The sequence below is a fragment of the Pinus tabuliformis genome, chromosome J (assembly GCF_031772625.1).
Source record: "Pinus tabuliformis cultivar Carrire ecotype Pingquan chromosome J, CPIR1, whole genome shotgun sequence".
NCBI lineage: Eukaryota > Viridiplantae > Streptophyta > Pinopsida > Pinales > Pinaceae > Pinus > Pinus tabuliformis.
Window position 1 is genome coordinate 785,154,161 of NC_142295.1, and position 23,030 is coordinate 785,177,190.

Genomic DNA, 23,030 nt, shown 5'->3' on the forward strand with positions numbered 1-23,030 from the left:
AAGGCCTCACAAAATAATAATTTAATTGATGTAACCCACTTCAGTTTTTGCTATAAATAGAAGAATGATCAGTGAAAGGTGAACATCATCCACTCTCTACTTTCTTATTTGCTAGTGTAATTTGGCCGCTATAGCTGCAGTTTATCGACTTCCTCTTCTATATTGTTTCTTTCGTCTGGTATCGGAGCCAGTTTGTAGTTTGTGGAGTGCTGGAATCTGAGAGTTGAGGCTAACAGAATTTGAGAAGACGTTTGCTTTGTGAAGAAGAAAAGAGATGTTGTGCAGAGCGCCTCTGACCGAAACAGTTGGTGTTGTTGAGGAATTGCTGCTGAGTGGCGTAGAGCTACATTGAAAACAAATATTTTTGGCTAGCCTTGCTGCATGATGTGATTGCTACAACGACCCCAGCAAAAGTACAGAAGATTGTACGCTAAATCTGAGCTTCCCGTGAGTTATTGTTTGTTGGAAGAATTTTAAATTCAAATTTTTATATCAATACAAAACCAGTGTTTTAGCTATCAGTTTTTTTGTTGTCTTTAACACTTTATATGACTTTACTTCAGAATTATGAGTCCACTTTCTCTTCATACATAAATCTTTGCTCCGTCACCTCAAAGTTAATTGTTAAGTTATTATCTTGACTTACTACTGAGTTACTACCCATGAGTATCTTGAGTATCTTGGTTTTGTTTTTTAAATGGAGAATGGTCTATGTTGTTTAAATTATTTTTTCCTAGCCTTAGCTTTTAATTTACTTGTCCATTGCTATAAGCAACTCATCCATATTTAGAGAGTATTTCATATTCACTTATTATTGCTAGTGAATAAGTCTAAGTTGCCATTTTTTTTAATTGTCGTGAGTCTGAAGAGCTATAGCCATATTGTGAAAGTAACCTTACATTCTATCTTAAGAATTCGGTCTTCTGTGAGAGATAGGCGACAACTACTAATATTAGTCAGTCATCCATGATTCATGGTTTATTCGAATGAGAATATTGTCGTGTTATCATGATCTTTAGGGATTTGTTACTCATGGGTATTCAAGCTACTAGCGAGGAAGCAGTGTTGAACGAATGTTGTTGAGAGAGAATAGAAAGAAATCTTTTGGCCTTATCAAGGCTTAGATGACCTGATACTTTCAAAAATCTCAAATGCAAAATCTTTGAAGAAGGAAAGGACACTCTCGAATCATGTTATCACGGTGTATTGAAAGTGAAGAATGACAAGTTGCAGAAATTAAGAAGAGATTTCGAGAATCTGAAAATGAAAGACAGTGAAATTGTGGATGCTTTTATGACTCAAGTCATGAGTGTTGTTAATCAATTGAAGCAGTGTGGAGAAAACCTCTCAAACGAGAGAGTGATTGAGAGTGAATGCCTTCAAAACTCAGTTTCAATTTAATAGAGGAAGAGGTAGAGAAAGATTGAGTAATAGAGGAAGAGGTAGCAGAGTAGTTGATCAAAGACTTGCTCAAGATAATTATGATCATGAAAAAAAATATCAGCAATGTCCTTCCAATTTAAGGGGGAGTAACAATAGAACTTAGCATCGAGGAAATCAAAGGTATGATAAAAATAAGGCCATTTTGCTACTAGGTGTTTGAAGAGGCAGGCAGATGCTAGTAAGAAATCTGCACACATCTTAGAAGAATTTGAAGATAATCATAAGCCAGTGTTTATGACTTGTAATGTGACTCAAGAATGTTTGAATGATATTTTGTTTTTAGATAGCAGCAATCACATCAATGGAAACAAAGATTTTCTTTCCAATCTAGACACCAGTGTTCAATTTGAAGTCATGTTGGGTAATGATATTAAGGTGTGTTAAAGGTAAAGGAGCGATTGTCGTTTATACTAGAAATGGTGGTAGAAGAACAATTGATGATGTGTATTATGAATCTAGCTTAAAATGTAATTTGTTGAACATTGGACAATTGATAGAGTAATTGGACAATTGGTGAATTTATGTGTAATTATTTCAAGCACACGTCATCTTCCAATCACCATTTTCATTCTTGCATCGCCTTACCTCATCATAGATCTAACAGTCACCACCGTTTGTTGAAGCCCCGAAAATCGGGTCAAAAACAAGGGGGATACCCACCCGGTCCGGACCTTGGTTGGCAACTCCTTATCCGTTTGGTATAGCGGGTCCGACTAGGGATAATGGGACCAGTTTCCCAATCTAAGGGTGTATGTGTGTGTGTGCAGAGTTGGATGTTGCTGATCTAAGAGTACTTAAAGCTAATTTAATTCAAACTTTTAAACTAACTCTATGCTATTGTAATCTAATGAGAAACAACACATCTAATCTACGCTAACCCAGGGTGTATTTCTTCTATTATGCGATCTAAAGAGATTTCAAACAATAACTGGTAATAAAGATCATTCAGCTATCATAAGAATAGAAATCAATTAAGATAAACCACTTTGCATAAAACGTTAGGCAAAACAGTTGTGAACAGCATATCGCATAATAAGTTATTCATATATCAGACATAAATAAATGGCTCCACCGTACAGAAGTGCCAAATGGTAACTCATACATTCATGCAGTAACATATAAACAACTGAAAACAGTATATCACTTAAAGAATATAAGCAGATATGGCCAAGAGATAAAAGTACCATTTATGACTAATCCTACTCATAAGCTTCAAGCAAAAACGATTTATCTCTACTTGTTCTAACATCTACTAAGAGTACAAAAGTGCAACATCAGTAGCAGACATCAAATGCAAACATTAATAAATCTCGATCCATCCATTCATCAAAACCTCCTCTGAGGGTGCAGAAGTGCATGTTCCGAGGACAAGTTTTTGACAAATTTCTGGACCCTTCTCTAAATGCATGAGAAGGGTTAAAATACTACTTCCTAATTCTAATAATAGTGTTTTTACAAAATTTAGGATGCGGTTTTCAAATGACCGTCCTTTTTCTAATCTAATTTAAAAGAAAAAACAACATTCTAAAATAAGGCTACTTCTGAATTTGGTCTTTAAAGCTGCAAGTGTTCATCATGGGCTTGAGGAGAGTCGGTTGGCTGACTTCTGCGCTGAGCTGGGCTGCGAAAACAGAATCTATGAGAGCTGGCACTACTTTTTCGGCCGCGTTTATGATGCATTTCACAGTCATCCATTGACTATGCAGCTTGACCAAGTATGCCCAGTAACACTCCCAATTCAACCTGTTTAATGCTTGAATCGCTTTTCCCTTTTCCTGTGCCTTCTGCTTCCAGTCGTAGCTTATTTGGTAGGTACCCCGGGGTGGTCTCTTCATACATCATTCGTTTTTGTCCTTTTTCAGCGGCTCCTCTTTTCTGGACCAATCTTTGGTGGTCTCTGCTAGGTTTGGGTTCTCTGCCACAAATTTCTTAACGAATTGTGCATTGTAAGTCGCCTGCGGTTCAGGAAGATGATACATAAGCTTTAAATCTTGCGCAGCGAATAATCCGATGAGCCCATGTCCTTGAACCTTGAATTGTCTGTTGTTCATTTCTGCATTGTCAAGTATCCATTTGATCATATCCGTATATGGTAGAATTTTGGGCCTTGCTGCTATCCGATGAAGAAATGAACATGCTAGCTCCTCTAAGGACGCCTCGGAAGAGCGTTGTGAGCCCGCGACAGCAGAAACCTTCATTATTCTAGGATTTTCTTCTTCAAGCAGCTTGTACATGCTTTCCCATGTCGATATCCCTGGGTCTCTGTTACAGGCTGTGTCTGTATACAAAGGCACCATCTCCTTCGTCTTTTCCTTCGCCTCAGAGCCTTGAGCTTTATTTTTCTTTCCCATTTCTTCCTGCGTTTGGCTTTGAATCGTCTTAGCTCTTCGTTCCTGCAGATTACGAGTGAAATGGAAATGACTGATCAAGAAAGGTGATGGGAGAGTTTTAAATGCAACAGATATATCAAATATGCCACCTTACGTGAAGTAATTCTTTACAAAAGCACGCGTCTTCATTTCATTTAATAACTGACAACTAATTCATTTACTATCATTAAAAGCGCATGATCTTGAGTCAGATTATGGTAAGTGGCTTTTCTTTGAATGGCGTGCCCGAAGGATTCGTGATGAAGTGATTTATGATTTGCTTATGTAACATCGCAGATCGCGCCATCGCAAATCGCACCATCGCAGATCGCGCGATCGCAAATCGCACCATCGCAGATCGCGCGAATATAATATCGCAGTGATCGCAACATCGCAGGTCGCAGAAGTTTAATGTTTGCCGAATCTTGCTAGCTCATTTCTGCGATATGCGATCTTGCGATCGGTGTTATCGCAGATCGGTAAATCTTGAAGTTTTTTCCTTATGAGTATTACTTTATTGCGATGCGATATTATGCTTAACACGAGAGTCTTGCGCATACCGATATTATAGAGAAATGGAGGCATTTCCTATCTTTTTTGCAACGTGGTTTTAAAGATATTTCTCTTATCGTAGACTTAGGTTAAAAATATTCAAAAGACCTTTCTAAGCTTACGATGGTAACCTTATTTTGAAGAAAGGAAACTCTTGCTTTTTTCTTTAAAATTTAACTAAGGGTCCCCATTCATTTAGTATTTTGGACAACACTTAAATGAACAACGGGGGCGGGGGGTGTTGCTGGCCACAACACCGTCTACATAAATGAAAGGGCAACACTGCCTCACAAAATAATAATTTAATTGATGTAACTCACTTCAGTCACCAACTAAACCAGAGTATGTTGCAGCCACAACAATATGTCAAACTGTGTGGATGAGCAATCCATTGACTCTATCATCAGCTAAAGCAGAGTATGTTGCAGCCACAATAATATGTCAAACTGTGTGGGTGAGAGGAATTTTGAAAGAATTGTTGCATGAACAAAAAGAACCAACTCAGATTTTCTGTGACAACAAATTTGCTATTGTATTATCAAGAAATCATGTTTTCCGTAAGAAGAGTAAACATATTGATACGAGGTATCACTTCATTCGAGAATTAGTAAGCAATAATGAAATATGTATGGATTTCTACATATCAGAAGACCAATTTGCAGACTTATTTACAAAAGCCTTGGGAAAATAATTATATGAAACTCACATGAAAAAATAGGAATATGTATCCTTGGGAAAATAATTGTATGAAACCCACATGAAAAAAATAGGAATATGTATGGTGTAACGAGATTTTGATAAAAGCAAACTTTTTTTTTGGTTTTTTTTGTGAAATAATTAAAGAGATGAATTTAAGTGTAATTATTTCAAGCGCACGTCATCTTCCAGTCATCATTGTCATTCTTGCACCGCCTTACGTCATCAAACATCTAATAGTCACCACCGTCTACAGAAATGAAAGGGCAACACTGCCTTACAAAATAATAATTTAATTGATGTAACTCACTTTAGTCACCACTGTCTACAGAAATGAAAGGGAAACACTGCCTCACAAAATAATAATTTAATTGATGTAACTCACTTCAGTTTTTTCTATAAATAGAAGATCAACAAGAAGCGGAGATATCCATTCTTGACTTTCTTATTTGCTAGTGTAATTTGGCAACTATAATTGCAGTTTATCGACTTCCTATATATTGTTTCTTTCAATTCTTACTTTTTCCGTGCTTTCTTGGTTGTGCAACCCTTCAAAGCAAAGCCAGAATGAAATTGTAAAATAAAAATTTTCCAATTTCACAATTGTTTCTATTTTCTTTAACTTTTTTTTTCTAAATACACAATTATTTATATATGTTAAAACCTTAGCATTATATGCCTAAAAATTGTAAGCAAATCAAACTCTTCATAAAACCATAATATAACTCTCTAACAAATTCATTTCTTACCAAAAGAAAATCAAAGCGAACACTTCATCCCTTCATAAAACCACATCATATCTAAGAGTTATATCCAGAAAGTCAAAACCATCACTCCTCACTTACCTGCCCTCCTAACTCCTTACAAAACACTCTTAGTAAAAGTATTGTTTTTCTTTAACAAGAAGCTCAAAGGAACGAACCGAATTGAATTTCAATGAATTATTCGCGATCCGAATGGAATTGACTTATTTCCGAACCTTTTCCCTCAATTCCAGCTAATGTGATAATTATGGTTGAGAGTTGAAATGATAGGACATCCAATACGTCCTTGCAAATGCATTATTATTACATTAGAACCATTATACTAAAATTTCAAATGTATGGTTATTGTGCAACCTTTTGCCTCAATTCTAGCGAATTGGATAATTATGCTTGAGAGTTGAAATGATAGGACATCCAATACGTCATTGCAAACGTATGATTATTACATTAGAACCATTATACTAAAATTTCAAACCTATGGTTATTATACCTACCGTAGCCAAATATAACGTAATCAAAAATCAATAAATTTTGATGTTGACATTAACTCTATACTAATTAAAAAATTTTGAATTTTTTTTTAAAATTTAATATTATAAATTAAAATTATTTATTTTTAATTAATATTTTATTTTATTTATCTTAAATATTATTAACTAATTTTTTTTAACCTTTATTATATAATAATAACATATATACTATTTTGTACCATTCTTTTTACTCTATTTTATAGATCACATTATTTAATACTCTATATCTTATTTATTTAAGATATATACTATTTTGTACCATTCTTTTTACTCTATTGTATAGAGCACATTATTTTATACACTATATCTTATTTATTTTCAACCTTCAACCAATAATCCAATCCCTTTTACTCTCGCATCACTTTGTACTCTGCATCCTATTTATTTTCAGCTGTCATCCAATAGGTAAGGTACCTACTGCTACCAATTTCTCTTTAATACATTTTTACGAAGTTTTTATATTTAATGTATTGCACACAATAATTACCCTACTACCACCGATTTCTCTTTAATACGTTTTTACGAAGTTTTTATATTTAATGCATTGCACACAATAATTACCCAATAGGTAATGTACCTACTACCACCGATTTCTCTTTTATACATTTTAACGAAGTTTTTATATTTAATGCATTGCACACCATAATTACCGCAGTAGACAAAGACTGTCAAAGAGCGATGATATTGATGCTTAGTTGGTCATTTATATTTGAACGCGTGTCCACACCGACAATAGCGATTAGCCTTCTAACATATATGGACCAAGTGAAACTGCAAATCGCTAGCCTTGTAACATAAATGGACCATGTGAAACTGCAAAGTCGCCGAATGGACCACGTGAAACTGCAAAGTCGCCGAATAAAATATTAATATTTATAGTTAATGGGTTAAGTTTTAAATATATTAATTGTTTTACCTATTTTCGCAATATTTTTATTTAATATTTTTTTATATAAATAATATTTTTTTTGTAAGCTAGGATGGTACCCTTTCTATTACTTGATCAACAGAACATTACATCATTTCAAAACTGTTTGCAGCCCGCCCACGTGGGGAAACCGGGTCAAAAATCCACCTATAGTTTTTAATTGCAGCCCAAAAATAGAAGGTCCACAGCCTAATTGTCTTAGCTAAATAAACGATGCAGTCTTGAAACTTACTAATGCTACTAATCTGCACTACTTGCTTTTTCCTATCTTTAACATATAAAAAGCCATAATCAAAAAAACTATTGCAGTTTCTAAACATATCTTATGTCAGTCATTGCCCGCATCTGGTTGCTGGTTGGCTGCTCCCGCTGGTTCTGGTTGGTCCCTGTTCAGCATTTGTTGGATTGCATCCAGCTTCTCCTCCTGCCTTGCCATTGTTATGCGAATGAAGCTCAGTTCTCTGCGAATGTCTGGATTTTCTTGGGCCAACTCAACCATCTCCTTTGCCACTTGCTCCATAGCCTTGGCCATCAGTCCCTTCATCACCCAATAGATGTGAAGAGACTGTTTGAACAATGACATTCGCCCCCTGGTATGACCGGGGTCATGGAGAAGAAACTCCCACTCCTCCATCTCCTCTGCAGATTGGTCCTGTAACGACTCCTCTTCAAGATGCTGCATGATTCTACGCACAACAGAGTTGGAGTTACGATAGTAAGCCTGCTCAGCCCTTCGAATTCTGTGGTTCACGGTCTTCTTTTGTTTTTTGTCTTTACTCTGGCCGCGCCTGGAATTCTCCCCCTCCTCCTGTGCTTTCCTCCTCTGCCCTCGGTCTCTTTTCCGCTCCGACTCCCCTTCCCTATTGGGTGTCTTACTGCGTTTCCTCAAGCCGTAACGGCGGACCTTCGAGTCCTGCGACTCGGACTGGTCCTCCCCCGCCTGCTCATTTACTTATATAAATAATATTTTTAAATAAAATCATTTTTACTTAATTTTTTATATTTTTATTTTATATTTTATTTTTATATAAACAATATTTTCAAACAAAATCATTTTTACTTAAATTTTTTATATTTTATTTTTTTCAAACAAAGTTATTTTTACTTAAATTTTTTATATTTCAACTTTTTATTAGAAGTAAATATTTAAATTTTATTTATTGTCTGGAAATAGTTGAAAATTTTAAAAACCATATACTAAATATATTTGGCATTTGGGCATGATCAAATAAAAAAATTCAGGCCAATATTTACTATTATCCTATTTACCCATTGTAGATTTAATCAGGACTCTCAAATTTACATGCTTGTGGGTTATCTTAATAATATCCATATCACTCAAATTATCATGGATTAGTTACCATCATAGAGAAACTTGTTTACTTTAATTTAACTATATTTAAACTTCTTACAATATAATAAATTTCATTACAAATTGTTTATTTTATTTAAGACAATTGAATTTAAATAGAAAAAATAATAATATTTTTTAAACTATTTAAAATAATGGCATTTTTTAAACTATTTAAACTATTTCTTCCCTTTGTTGTCCAACTTCTTCCTTAGCTGATCTGGAATGTGTGCATAAGCCACACATCCAAAAAATTTCATGTGGGTGACTCCTTGCCTTCTCCCACTCCATGTTTCTTCCGGCACTTTGTTCATCACAGCTTTTGTAGGACACCTATTCAAAATATACACTGCACAATGTACAGCTTCAGCCCAATAATAATTTGGCAAATGCTTTGCCTTCAACATGCTCCTCGCCATATCCATGATGGTCTTGTTCTTCCTTTCAGCAACTCCATTTTGCTGCGGGCTGTACCTAACTGTGAATTGCTTATGAATTCCATTTTTTCTACAAAACCGTAGGAATTCCTTGGAGATATACTCACCTCCTCTGTCAGTTCTTAGAACTTTGATATGCAGCCCACTTTGGTTTTCCACAAGTGCTTTGAAATTTCGAAATTTTTCAAACACTTCGCTTTTGTTCTTAAGGAAATAGACCCAAGTTTTTCTGGTGAAATCATCAATGAATGTTAGAAAATATTCACTGCCTGCTAGTGATGGGGTTTCATTGGTCCACATAAATCTGAGTGGATAATCTCTAAGGGTGCCTTTGCCTTTATGCTTTTCCCTGATGGAAAACTTTCTCTGTGTTGCTTACCCAATATGCAACCTTCACAAAGGTTGTCCGATTTCTCTATCAATGGTAATCCTCTTACCATCCCTTTTCTGTTCAACAAGTTAAGACCTCTAAAGTTGAGATGTCCAAATCTCAAGTGCCACAACCAATTTTCATCCTTTGGTACACTTTGGAAAGCCTCTTGGGTAACTGCTGCGATTACTTCTTTGTTTTTCAAAGCTGCCCTTATTCTGAGAGGGAACATCCTGTTTCTTGTCATCTTCACTTCAGCAATACATCTTTTGCTGGGTGCTCTATCCATGATGGTGCATACATCATTCTCAAAGAAAACATTGTAACCCTTTTGAACAAGCTGTCCAATACTCAAGAGGTTACATCTCATTCCAGGGACATAGTAGACATCTGCTATGGTTTTCTTTTCACCTTTCTTTGTAAATACTTTTACTTCTCCTTTTCCCATAACAGAAATTTTGCTATCAGTTCCAAGTGTGACTTCTAATTTCACATTTTGATCTAGGGCAGAAAATAGGGCTAAGTTTCTTGTCATATGGTTGCTGCAACCTGAGTCTAAAACCCATATGTCTTCATTGTTTGTTTCAGCCATGTTACAAGCTAACAACACATTATCTTGACTCATGTTTTCTCTAGTGACATTTGCATTTGGTCTATTACTCATATCATGCTGCTTCTTCCTACATTCATTTGCATAATGCCCATATTTTTTACAATAATAACATTGGACATTGGATTTTTCATATCTTTGTCCTTGAGCATGATGTTGTCCTCTTTGTTGGCTGTTGCCTTGGCCATGGTTCTGATTTGGATTGCTGCATCTTCCTTGAGCATTTGCTGGGTTGTTCCTTCCACCTCTGTTTTGGCTTCTGCTTCTTCCTCTCTTGCTTCCTCTGCCTTGACCTCTTCCTCTTCCAAAGGACATCTGGGTCTTGAAGGCTTGCTCTAGAGATGAGTTTTCATTTCTACTCAACTTCTGCTCATGTGTTATCAGTAATGCATGTAGCTCATCAACTGAAAAGTTTGAGAGATTCTTTGTCTCTTCTATGGTGGTGACAATCACATCAAACTTTGAGGGTAGAACCCTCAATATTTTCTCCACAATCCTCCTTTCTTCAAGAGTTTCTCCATGAGTCCTTATCTGTGTGACCAGACCAATCACATGTGTGAAGAATGAGTCAATATTGTCTGACTCCTTCATACACAGGTTCTCAAAATCTTTCCTCAGCAACTGTAGTTTTGCTGTCTTCACCTTCTCCATGCCTTGATAGGTTGTCTTGAGGGTTTGCCATGCTTTTTTGGATGTCTTAGCTGCTGCTATCCTTGGAAACACACTCTGATCCACTGCTTGATACAAAAATACAATGGCTTTTGAATCCTTCTTCCTATTGCTCTTCAATAGATCCTTCTCTGCCTGAGTTAATCTATTAAACTGATTTTCATCTGCTGGTTCTTCAAAACCATCCTCAACAAGTTCCCATAGATCTTGTGAGACAAACAGGGCTCTCATGGTTATTGCCCAGTAATCATAGTTTTTCCCATTAAACTGTGGGAGCTGAGTATTAAACATGCCCATGTTAATGCTTGTGCTAGCCATTCCTTGCATTCTCAGCTATGCTTCTAAATCCTTCACTGTATATTAAAAAAAAAAACTGACTGTTTCTTCAGGAGTAACACAAAAACTGGTCTGAGAAATACCTGGATCCTTTTGCCTGAGACTTCACTTTGCTGGATAAGATTTACTGCTGCAACAAAAAGAACCTTCCTTCAGCTTCTTTATCACCTTCAAAGAGCCTAGATCTGCTCCGAAGAAATCCAGGACAAACTCTCTGGGTCCCTGGTACAAGATATAACTTTCTGACAGCATGATTAAATCGTCGAAGAGTTCAAACATTTCAGAAGCAGGTTGCAGAAGAGAAACCACCATTGTTGCCCTCATAATATGAACAAAGTGGTAGAAGCATCGGATAATCCCATACACGGTAGAGCTGTCCAGCCCTGTCGAAACTTCATCCATCAAGAAGGCTTTGCAGTCACCTCCAACAATCATCTCCCCTATTGTGACTCTTTTCTTCTGACCTCCGGAAACCCCTCTGCGCATTTGATCTCCTACCATCGTATCCACGCATACCTCTAACCCCAAAGCCTGGTCGCAGCTTTTCGACATTATTCATCATATCTTATCGTTGACAAAATATTTAAATGACGAAATCACGATGAGTTCTTCCGTCTGGAACACAAATTCGTCAGATCAAGATTCTTCGAATTGGAAGAAAGCTTACCTTCAAAACGTAGTCTGTCATAATGCTGGTTTTCTGTCCCTCCATGGCTATTGCCTAAAAATTTGAATATGTATTCAACAGTTCACTGTGAGTAATTTCAGCTTCACCCGAAAGAAAAAAAAAAAGGACTAAATTCAGACCTGCACCGTTTTGAAGTGGATACCTTCATGAAAACATCAATGTCGGGGTCTGGTTTAAGCCCTAGTCGCTTCTCCCGCCTGGAAAGTTCACTCAATACATCTGCAGCCAAGATGAGCGGCTATTTTTATGTCTCTACTTCACAAATTAAGAATGGCATAGCATTCAGCTTAGAAAATATACCAGATCTTGAACCAACGCCTTGGCAACGAGACAAGAAATCGAAAGTTTCTCTGACTGTCATTTCTCCCAGATGCACATCATGCTGACTGATGTAAGTCGACGTCTTCTGTGGCACGAACTCATTCATGGCATGTCCATTATACTTTACTTCTCCATCGACCTGAAACAAAGCTCGGATAGAAACCAATACAAATTATCTATTTATTTAAGAATATTGATGTAACTGAAACGAAATCGTTTACACAAATAAATAAAATTATTTTACCTATAATATATTAAAGCAATATTGGTATTTAACTTTAATTTTAATGATAAAAAATTTGTAGAATTTAGTTTTAGGAATTTCAATTTAATTATTAAAGAAAGGAAATCCTGTTTATTTTATTTTAGAATTTAGTTTTAGGAATTTTAATTTAATTATTAAAAGAGCGACGGAGGGACGGTAGGGATTTTACTGTATTAACATTTATTTAAAAAATAATGATTTTACTGTATTAACATTTATTTAAAAAATAATTATGTTTTTTTTTGGGTTTTAATTTTTATTTTAAAAGTTATAAAATTAAATTAAAATAAAATATATAAAATGAGTTATGCTTTTACAGGGATGTATTTAAAATTAATGATATTAATATAAATAGCTATATTATTTCTGAGTTTTAATTTTTATTTTAAAAGTTATAAAATTAAATCAAAATAAAACATATAAAATGAGTTATGATTTTATAGGTGTATTGTATTTAAAAGCTATCGTATTAATATAAAGGTTTTTTTTGTAATTTTATTTTAAAAGTTATAAAATTAAATTAAAATAAAATATATAAAATGAGTTATGATTTTACATGTGTGTTGTATTTAAAAGCCATGGTATTAGTATAAGGTTTTTTTTAGAAGAATTGATAATTAGGTTATTTTTTAGGTACCTAATTGATTTTAACTACTACCACTATAATAAATGGTTACATATGTCTCTTTCATAGGGATAAGTGAATCAAGGGGATTTGGATCTCTAGCCTCATTGCACATAACATTTCCCCAAAAAATTGATATTAATACATGGTATTGTAATAAAGTCTATTTACAAATTAAATTTCTCCATAAAAAAGTGAGCTAAAATTTCATAGTTAAAAATCTTTAAAATATACTTTAATATGTTTATGTTTTTTAAAATATATACATGTTTTGCTCATATATTAGTTTATATAAAATATATTTCCAAAATTTATATATTTAAAAATTATTTGTGATCCTCCAGGTTAACGATCATGTTTGACTAGACTTGGTCCACACGAACCCTAAACCGACTCAACTTTTTAACATGTTTCCACCTTAATACAAGACCCAACTACCCCTTAAAATTTGATCCGAGAAGTCTTTCTAACTAGATCGATCCCAAACTAGTTATACTAATAAGATTTAACATATTTAAAAATACATTTAAAAAAAAAACATAACCCTTCATAAGATGGAGAATACGAAATCTTCACATGCTTTCTTTGAATCCTTACTTTGAGTGTTTTGTCAAACCTTCCCGCAAGTGCCAAGAGCAGAGTGGTCTTTCCCGAGGCAGGAGGTCCAAGAAGAAGAGTCATCCTTCCCAACGTGATAGCACACAAAATTAGCGAAGACCTTCATTCACTGCAATCGATTTTCATCAAAATCTCTCGAAATCCCTATTTACCTGCCCGGCTTGATCACACCGCTGACATTTCGAAGAATTCCGAGTGTTTTCTTCTTACTCTTCCTCAACCGAAAGGTTTCCAAAGCATCCTGCGTACATTATTTTATAACCTTTAAATGTTAAATAAAAGAATTTAGTCAAGATGAAAAAATGTTAAATAAAAGAATTTAGTTAGGATGAAGATTTACATTGGGTGGTTCGAAAATTATTTATATATTTTGAAAAGATATTGAATCTAAACTTCCAAAAATTTAAAAAAAATGATATTGTAAAAAAATATTTTAAAAAATTTAAAGCAAAATAAACTTCTCACATCATTCCTTTATTATTTATAATATAAATTAGTTTTTATTTATTTCATATGTAAATAAAAGTGCTAACCCGTTAGTTTTTATTTATTTCATATGTATATAAAAGTGCTAACCCGTTGTAACTTCTCCATAATCTAAATCCAAGGTAATAATAATCATACGCAGTGCCATCACACGACATCATATAACAATTACAGCGATATTTCACAAATCATTTTTGACGATCTACGCGGAGGGGAAAATGGTGATAAAATTCACCAGTCCAGCTCTGGTAACCATGGAACTGGGAACAATACCTCCACTATATTCAACGTCCAGTTAACTAATGTTGGCAGTGCCCTACTCCCAACGTAGACACGGGAAGAAATATTCAACTTCTCGAAGCGGATCTCGATCTCTGGTAATATTATGCCAACTCTGCTCAATACCACAAAATAAGCACATCGTTAAGCTCAGAGAAATTAGATCCGAGTATAAACTAACTCAAGTAAGCATAATATTTTAAATAAAATGTAGGCACAGGCATAAATTTCTAAATAAAAAATAGGTAGAGGTGTTGAATTTAACTGGACTGTAAATTCCGAGAATCTTTTAAAACCTCATTCCTATTTATGAAATTTTTTGAAATATTCTCGTAACAAAAAATGCAATCAAGAAAAAAAATACTCAGCAGAGGCAAGGCAAGGCATATAATCAAAATCCAAACCTTTGAAGCCTTTGATGAAGCTTTTGCAGGAAGTGTTCATTATCTTGGTCTGTTACTCCGACAAGTCTCTTAACCAGTTTCTTCCGAGTTTCAAGAGGAATATTTGCGACGTCGATCTGCTGCAAGTGATTATGAATGTGAGAAGATCCAGCCGCTGCAACGGCCACGTCGTTGAGAATCGAATTTCTGACACGCTCGTTTGTGGGGAGCCTCTCTATTGATGCCCATATCATCTGCGCCGCCGCCTCCTCCTCCTCCGCAGATATGCGCTCTCTTAAAGTTTTTGAGAGTCGATCAGTGCTTTCAAACGAGGGCTTTGAGCTGCCGGAACAGGAACTGCTGGTTGCCATTACCTCCTGCAAATAACTCAGTTAGGACCTTATTATTTTTTTGAGTGTGAGAATCTAAAAGTTGAAAAACGCGTTGTCATATGGAATAGCGGTGCAGTTGAATGCCTGAATTTTTTATTTTGACATTATGTATGGGCTTGAATATCTATTGGAAATATACTTGACTTTGACTTGAGACCAAGATAAAAATTCGAATAAAAAATTTTAAATTCGGAAAATAAAATCCATAATATATATATATATATATATATATATATATATTTTAATAATGATATATTTTGATTATTTTTTCTAATTTATTATAAGATTGAAATAATTTCTAATAATTCTAAATAGACTGATATGGCTTTTTAGTTTCAAAATTTATTTGTCAAAAATTTTTATCTAATAAATTTTTTTTTTTCTTTTTTTTTTTTTTTCCGAAGGTGGTAAAACCTATCAACTCAGGTGTCAAACCAACAGTGAGGACAGCCATCTCTGGCTGCTATCCGCGAATGCTGGGTTGACTCATCACTGTTAAATAGGAAAACCACGCCACCTGGCATAACCCTGCTGCTGGAGCAGGCTCTCACTCCTGCCAGATGCCTCTGGGTCTTGGGCCGTTAACCTGTTTCCTTACGTCCGAGGAAGACGAGCTCTTAGCCAAGCAGAAGCAGTTTTACGGCAAATACATATTTAGAATATATCATTTTAAATTTATTTATTATTTTAAATTTATTTATTTATGTAGACCAGGTCAATATAAAAATATATTTAGAAAATAAATGTATTTTTTTTCCTTGTTTTATTGGCTTTCCAGTCTTAGAAATTGAAAAATGAAAATTTTCCAATTTAACAATTGTTTCTATTTTTCTTAATTTTCTTGAAAAATGAAAATTTTCCAATTTGAAAATTGTTTCTATTTTTCTGAGTTTTCTTTTTCCAAATACATAATTAGAAACCTTACTATTATATATTTTTAAATGTAATTATTTTTCATTTTCCAATTTGAAAATTGTTTCTATTTTTCTGAGTTTTCTTTTTCCAAATACATAATTAGAAACCTTACTATTATATATTTTTAAATGTAATTATTTCAAGTGCACACCGCCATGGCTCTTTAACTTGGGGAGGTCACCTCCGCCATTCTTGCATCGCCTTACCTCATCAAAGATCTAACAGTCACCACCGCCCAATTACCTCATCAAAGATTTAACAGTCACCACCGCCTGCCTGCAGAAATGAAAGGGCAACAAGGCCTCACAAAATAATAATTTAATTGATGTAACCCACTTCAGTTTCTGCTATAAATAGAAGAATGATCAGTGAAAGGTGAACATCATCCACTCTCTACTTTCTTATTTGCTAGTGTAATTTGGCCGCTATAGCTGCAGTTTATCGACTTCCTCTTCTATATTGTTTCTTTCGTCTGGTATCGGAGCCAGTTTGTAGTTTGTGGAGTGCTGGAATCTGAGAGTTGAGGCTGACAGAATTTGAGAAGACGTTTGGCTTGTGAAAAAGAAAAGAGATGTTGTACAGAGCGCCTCTGACCGAAACAGTTGGTGTTGTTGAGGAATTGTCGCTGAGTGGCGTAGAGGTACATTAAAAACAAATATTTTTGGCGCGGTACAGCCTTGCTGCATGATGTGATCGCTACAACGACCCCAGCAAAAGTGCAGAAGATTGTACGCTAAATCTGAGCTTCCCGTGAGTTTTTGTTTGTTGGAAGAATTTTAAATTCAAATTTTTATATCAATACAAAACTTTGTACGCTAAAATCTGAGCTTCCCGTGAGTTATTGTTTGTTGGAAGAATTTTAAATTCAAATTTTTATATCAATACAAAAGTTTGTACCCTAAATCTGAGCTTCCCGTGAGTTATTGTTTGTTGGAAGAATTTTAAATTCAAATTTTTATATCAATACAAAACTAGTGTTTTAGCTATCAGTTTTTTTGTTGTCTTTAACACTTTATATGACTTTACTTCAGAATTATGAGTCCACTTTCTCTTCATACATAAATCTTTGCTCCGTCACCTTAAAGTTAATTGTTAAGTTATTATCTTGACTTACTACTGAGTTACTACCCGTGAGTATCTTGAGTATCTTGGTTTTGTTTTTTTATGGAGAATGGTCTATGTTGTTTAAATTATTTTTCTACAGGGTAGAGAAGCATCTACATCATGTTTTCTAGCCTTAGCTTTTAATTTACTTGGCCATTGTTATAAGCAACTCATCCATATTTAGAGAGTATTTCATATTCACTTATTATTGCTAGTGAATAAGTCTAAGTTGCCATTTTTTTTTTTAATTTTCGTGAGTCTGAAGAGCTATAGCAATATTGTGAAAGTAATCTTACATTCTATCTTAAGAATTCGGTCTTCTGTGAGAGATGGCGACAACTACTAATATTAGTTAGTGATCCCTCATTCATGGTTTATTCGAATAAGAATATTGTCGTGTTCTCAGGCTCTTTAGGGATTTGTTACTCATGGGTATCCGAACGAGGAAGCAGTGTTGAACGGACGTTGTTGAGAGAGAATAGAAAGAAGGACAATAAATTTCTTGGCCTTATCAAGGTTTAAATGACGTGATACTTTCAAAAGTCTCAAATGCAAAATCTTTGAAGAAGGCATGGGACACTCTAGAATCATGTTATCACGGTGTATTGAAAATGAAGAACGTCAAGTTGCAGAAATTAAGAAGAGATTTCGAGAATGTGAAAATGAAAGACAGTAAAATTGTGGATGCTTTTATGACTCAAGTCATGAGTGTTGTTAATCAATTGAAACAGTGTGGAGAAAACCTCTCAAACGAGAGAGTGATCAAGAGTGAATGCCTTCAAAACTCAGCTTCAATTTAATAGAGGAAGAGGTAGAGAAAGATCGAGTAATAGAGGAAGAGGTAGCAGAGTAGTTGATCAAAGACGTGCGCAAGATAATTATGATCATGAAAAAAAATATCAGCAATGTCCTTCTAATTTAAGGGGGAGTAACAATAGAACTTGGCATCAAAGAAATCAAAGGTATGATATGTCTAAAATTCAATGTTATTATTGCAAAAAATATGGCCATTTTGCTACTAGGTGTTTGAAGAGGTAGGCATATGCTAGTAAGAAATCTGCACACATCTTAGAAGAATTCGAAGATAATCATAAGCCAGTGTTTATGATTTGTAATGTGACTCAAGAATGTTTCAATGATATTTTGTTTTTAGATAGCAGTTGTAGCAATCACATCAATGGAAACAAATATTTTCTTTCCAATCTAGACACCAGTGTTCAGTTTGAAGTCATGTTGGGTAATGATATTAAGGTGTGTTAAAAGGTAAAGGAGAGATTATTGTTTATACTAGAAATGGTGGTAGAAGAACAATTGATGATGTGTATTATGAACCTAGCTTAAAATGTAATTTGTTGAGCATTGGACAATTGATAGAGTAATTGGACAATTGGCGAATTTAAGTGTAATTATTTCAAGCACATGTCATCTTCCAGTCACCATTGTCATTCTTGCAATGCCTTACCTCATCATAGATCTAACAGTCACCACCGTCTACAGAAATGAAAGGGCACAGAAACGAAAGGGCAACACTGCCTCACAAAATAATAATTTAATTGATGTAACTCACTTCAGTCACCAGCTAAAGCAGAGTATGTTGCAGCCACAACAATATGTCAAACTGTGTGGATGAGCAATCCATTGACTCTATCATCAGCTAAAGCAGAGTATGTTGCAGCCACAACAATATATCAAACTGTGTGGATGAGAAGAATTTTGAAAGAATTGTTGCATGAACAGAAAGAACCAACTCAGATTTTCTGTGACAAAAAATTTGCTATTGTATTATCAAGAAATCATGTTTTCCGTAAGAAGAGTAAACATATTGATACAAGGTAAACATATTGATACGAGGTATCACTTCATTCTAGAATTAGTAAGCAATAATGAAATATGTATGGATTTCTACATAACCAATTTGCATACATATTTACAAAACCCTTGGGAAAATAATTGTATGAAAGGTAATTATTTCAAGCGCACGTCATCTTCCAATCACCATTGTCATTCTTACACCACCTTACCTCATCAAAGATCTAACAATCACCACCGTCTACGGACACTGCCTCACAAAATAATAATTTAATTGATGTAACTCACTTCATTGTTTCTTATAAATAGAAGATCAGCAAGAGGGGGAGATATCCACTCTTGACTTTCTTATTTGCTAGTGTAATTTGCCAACTATAGTTGCAGTTTATTGGCAACTATAGTTGCAGTTTATCGACTTCCTATATATTGTTTCCTTCAATGTTTACTTTTTTCCGTGCTTTCTTAGTTGTGCAATTCTTCAAAGCAAAGCAAGAATGAAGTTGAAAAATGAAAATTTTCTAATTTCACAATTGTTTCTATTTTCCTTAACTTTCTTTTTCTAAATACACAGTTATTTATATATGTTAAAACTTTAGCATTATATGCTTAAGAATTGTAAGCAAATGAATCTTTTCATAAAACCATAATATAACTATCTAACAATTTCATTTCCTACCCAAAAAAAATCAAATCAAAGCGAACACTTCATCCCTTCATAAAACCACAACATATCTAAGAGTTATATACAGAAAGTCAAAACCATCACTCCTCACTTACCTGCCCTCCTAACTCGTTAGAAAACACTCTTAGTAAAAGTATTGTTTTTCTTTAACAACAAGCTCAAAGGAACGAGCCAAATTGAATTTCAATGAATTATTCGCGGTCCGAATGAAATTGACTTATTTCCGAACCTTTTCCTCAATTCCAGCGAATTTGATAATTATGCTTGAGAGTTGAAATGATAGGACATCCAATACGTCCTTGCAAATGGATGATTATTACATTAGAAACATTATACCAAAATTTCAAACGTATGGTTATTATAAAACCTTTTGCCTCAATTCTAGCGAATTTTATAATTATTCTTGAGAGTCGAAATGATAGGACATCCAATACGTCATTGCAAACGTATGATTATTACATTAGACCGTACTGGAAAAAATGATTATTACATTAGAAGCATTATACTAAAATTTCAAACGTATGGTTATTATACCTACCGTAGGCAGATATAACGTATTTAAAAAATTTTGATGTTGACGTTAACTTAAGACTAATTAAATTTTTTTGAAAATTTAATATTATAAATTAAAATTATTTATTTTTAATTAATAATTTTATTTATCTTCAATATTATTAACTGAAATTTTTAAATTTTTATTATATAATGATAACATATATACTATTTTGTACCGTTCTTTTTAGTCTGTACAGCACATTATTTTGTACTCTATATTATATTTATTTTCAACCTTCATTCTATATCTTATTTATTTTCAGCCTTCATCAATAATCCAATCCCTTTTACTCTCGCATCACTTTGTACTCTGCATCCTATTTATTTTCAGCCGTCATCCAATAGGTAAGGTACCTGCTACCACCGATTTCTCTTTAATACATTTTTAATGCATTGCACACAACAATTAGGCGGATCCTATTTCCAATCCTACGGCATATTTAATGCACGTTGAGATGCAGGGGCGATAGCCACCTGCAACGCGCGCCGTGCAAGTGGCTATCGCCCCTGCATCTCAAGCGCATTAAATATGCAGTAGGATTGGAAATAGGAAATGCCCAACAATTACCGCCGTAGACACAGACTGTCAAAGAGCGATGATATTGATACTTAGTTGGTCATTTATATTTGAACGCGTGCGTGTCCTCACCGACAATAGCGATTAGCCTTCTAACATATATGGACCAAGTGAAACTGCAAATCGCTAGCCTTCTAACATAAATGGACCACCTGAAACTGCAAAGGAACGCGTGTCCTCACCGACAATAAGCCTTCTAACATATATGCACCAAGTGAAACTGCAAATCGCTATCCTTCTAACATAAATGGACCACCTCAAACTGCAAAGTCCCCGAATAAAATATTAATATTTATAGTTCAGGTAGAATGACAATGAGTTTAAGTTTTAAATATGTCATTTTATTAGATATATTAATTGTTTTACATATTTCGCAATATTTTTTTATATAAACAATATTTTTAAATAAAATCATTTTTATTTAAGTTTTTTATATTTATATTTTATTTGTATATAAACCATATTCTCAAACAAAATCATCTTTACTTAAATTTTTTATATTTTAATTTTTTCAAACAAAATTATTTTTACTTAAATTTTTTATAATTCGATTATGTATTAGAATTAAATATTTAAATTTTATTTATTGTTTGGAAATAGTTGAAAATTTTAAAAACCATATACTAAATATATTTGGCATTTGGGCATGATCAAATAAAAAAATTCAGGCCAATACTTACTATTATCCTATTTAAGCGTTGTAGATTTAATCTGGACTCTCAAATTTACATGCTTGTGGGTTATTTTAATAATATCCATATCACTCAAATTATCATGGATTAGTTGCCATCATAGAGAAACTTGTTTACTTTAATTTAACTATATTTAAACTTGTTACAATATAATAAATTTCATTACAAATTATTTATTTTATTTAAGAGAATTGAATTTAAATAGAAAAAATAATAATATTTTTTAAATTATCTAAAATAATGGTTATGGAAATGAAGTCTTATTGAACTAGAAAATTTGGATTCAAATTTTGTGCTATTCCGCAAATCAAAGTGAAAAGTTAAACATAATGAAGATATAGTCCTACCAAATGTATATATAACCAAAAAAACAAATCAATAACTTTAAGATATATTCTTAAAATAATTGAGTAAAAACTTCAAGAAATCTAATTAACTTGAAAAAGATATACTTTTGAAGTGATTGGTTAAAAACTTCAATGAATGTAATTAACTTTAAAAAACAAGAAGCCCACGGGGTTTTGTATTGATGGTGAATCGGTGCACTATTAAGGCACTCCTTGCTATAGGTCACTGGTTCAAATCCCCCATGGGTACTTAGATTCTTCGGCGAAAATCACATGGAATAGATCAAGCTCAAGGATAGAAGTCAAAATCATTATATTCGTTTAATTTTGTTTAAAGACATAATTATTAAAAATTATTAATAATTTAACGGAAAGTTAGTTGAATAAATGGCCTTATAGAATACCTAAAAATTAATATAGAAAATAATAATTTTATTTAAATTTTATTAATATATAAATAATAATAATAATTTTCTTTAAATTCTTATTAATAGATAAAAGGTAATTAAGTTCAAAAAGGCCAACTATCATAAGTTAAGGGAAATTAGTTAAATACATGACCTTATGAAAAAGGTAAATGCTTCAATAGAATAATATTAATTAGAAGAATCATTAAAAATAATAAGTTGATTAATAATTTAAATGGCAGCTAGTTAAATAAATGACCTAAAATAATAATTTTATTTACATTTTATTAATATAAAAATAACAATTTTAATTAAATTTCATTAATAAATAAAAGGAAATTAGGTTAGAAATCAAAGTTAATTACCATAAGATAATAGGAAAAAGACCTTATGAAGAGGTAATTGCCTCAATAAAATAAAAAGAATAAATAAAATAATATTATTTAGAAGAATCCTTAAAGAATGTATGCTAATTACTACAAAAAGGTAAAAAAGGACCCAAAATTAGTTAAAAAAATAGTTATAAGAAGGACCTCAAAATAAGAAGGTCTTGTAATATCAGAAGAAATAGAAAGAAAAGAGAAAACAAAAATAGAAATCACACTAAAATTAAAATAAATTAGTTAAATAAAAATAAAAAAAAAAAATAAAAATAAATAAATAAATAAAAATAAATAAATAATAAAAAAAAATAAATAAAATTTTAATATATAAATAAAATTATATATATATATAACAAATAGATCAAAATAAATAAAATAATAGTAATTATAAAAAAAAAAAAAAAAAAACCAAAGAGGATGAAAAACGACTAGGACGAGAGGGCAGGG

The 23,030-nt window shown here is 33.2% G+C and overlaps 1 pseudogene across 1 annotated transcript in view; it reads right to left on the minus strand.

Annotated features, from left to right (window-relative positions):
- LOC149229069 (ABC transporter G family member 39-like) overlaps window positions 1-23,030 on the minus strand; it is a 118,755-nt pseudogene that overhangs the window by 37,048 nt on the left and 58,677 nt on the right. Inside the window, exons 2-5 of the transcript XR_016248364.1 lie at window positions 14,742-15,097; window positions 14,332-14,452; window positions 13,725-13,813; window positions 13,552-13,636 (exon numbers count right to left, since the gene is read on the minus strand). The product of XR_016248364.1 is annotated as an ABC transporter G family member 39-like (transcript). The remainder of the gene's footprint in view (window positions 1-13,551; window positions 13,637-13,724; window positions 13,814-14,331; window positions 14,453-14,741; window positions 15,098-23,030) is intronic.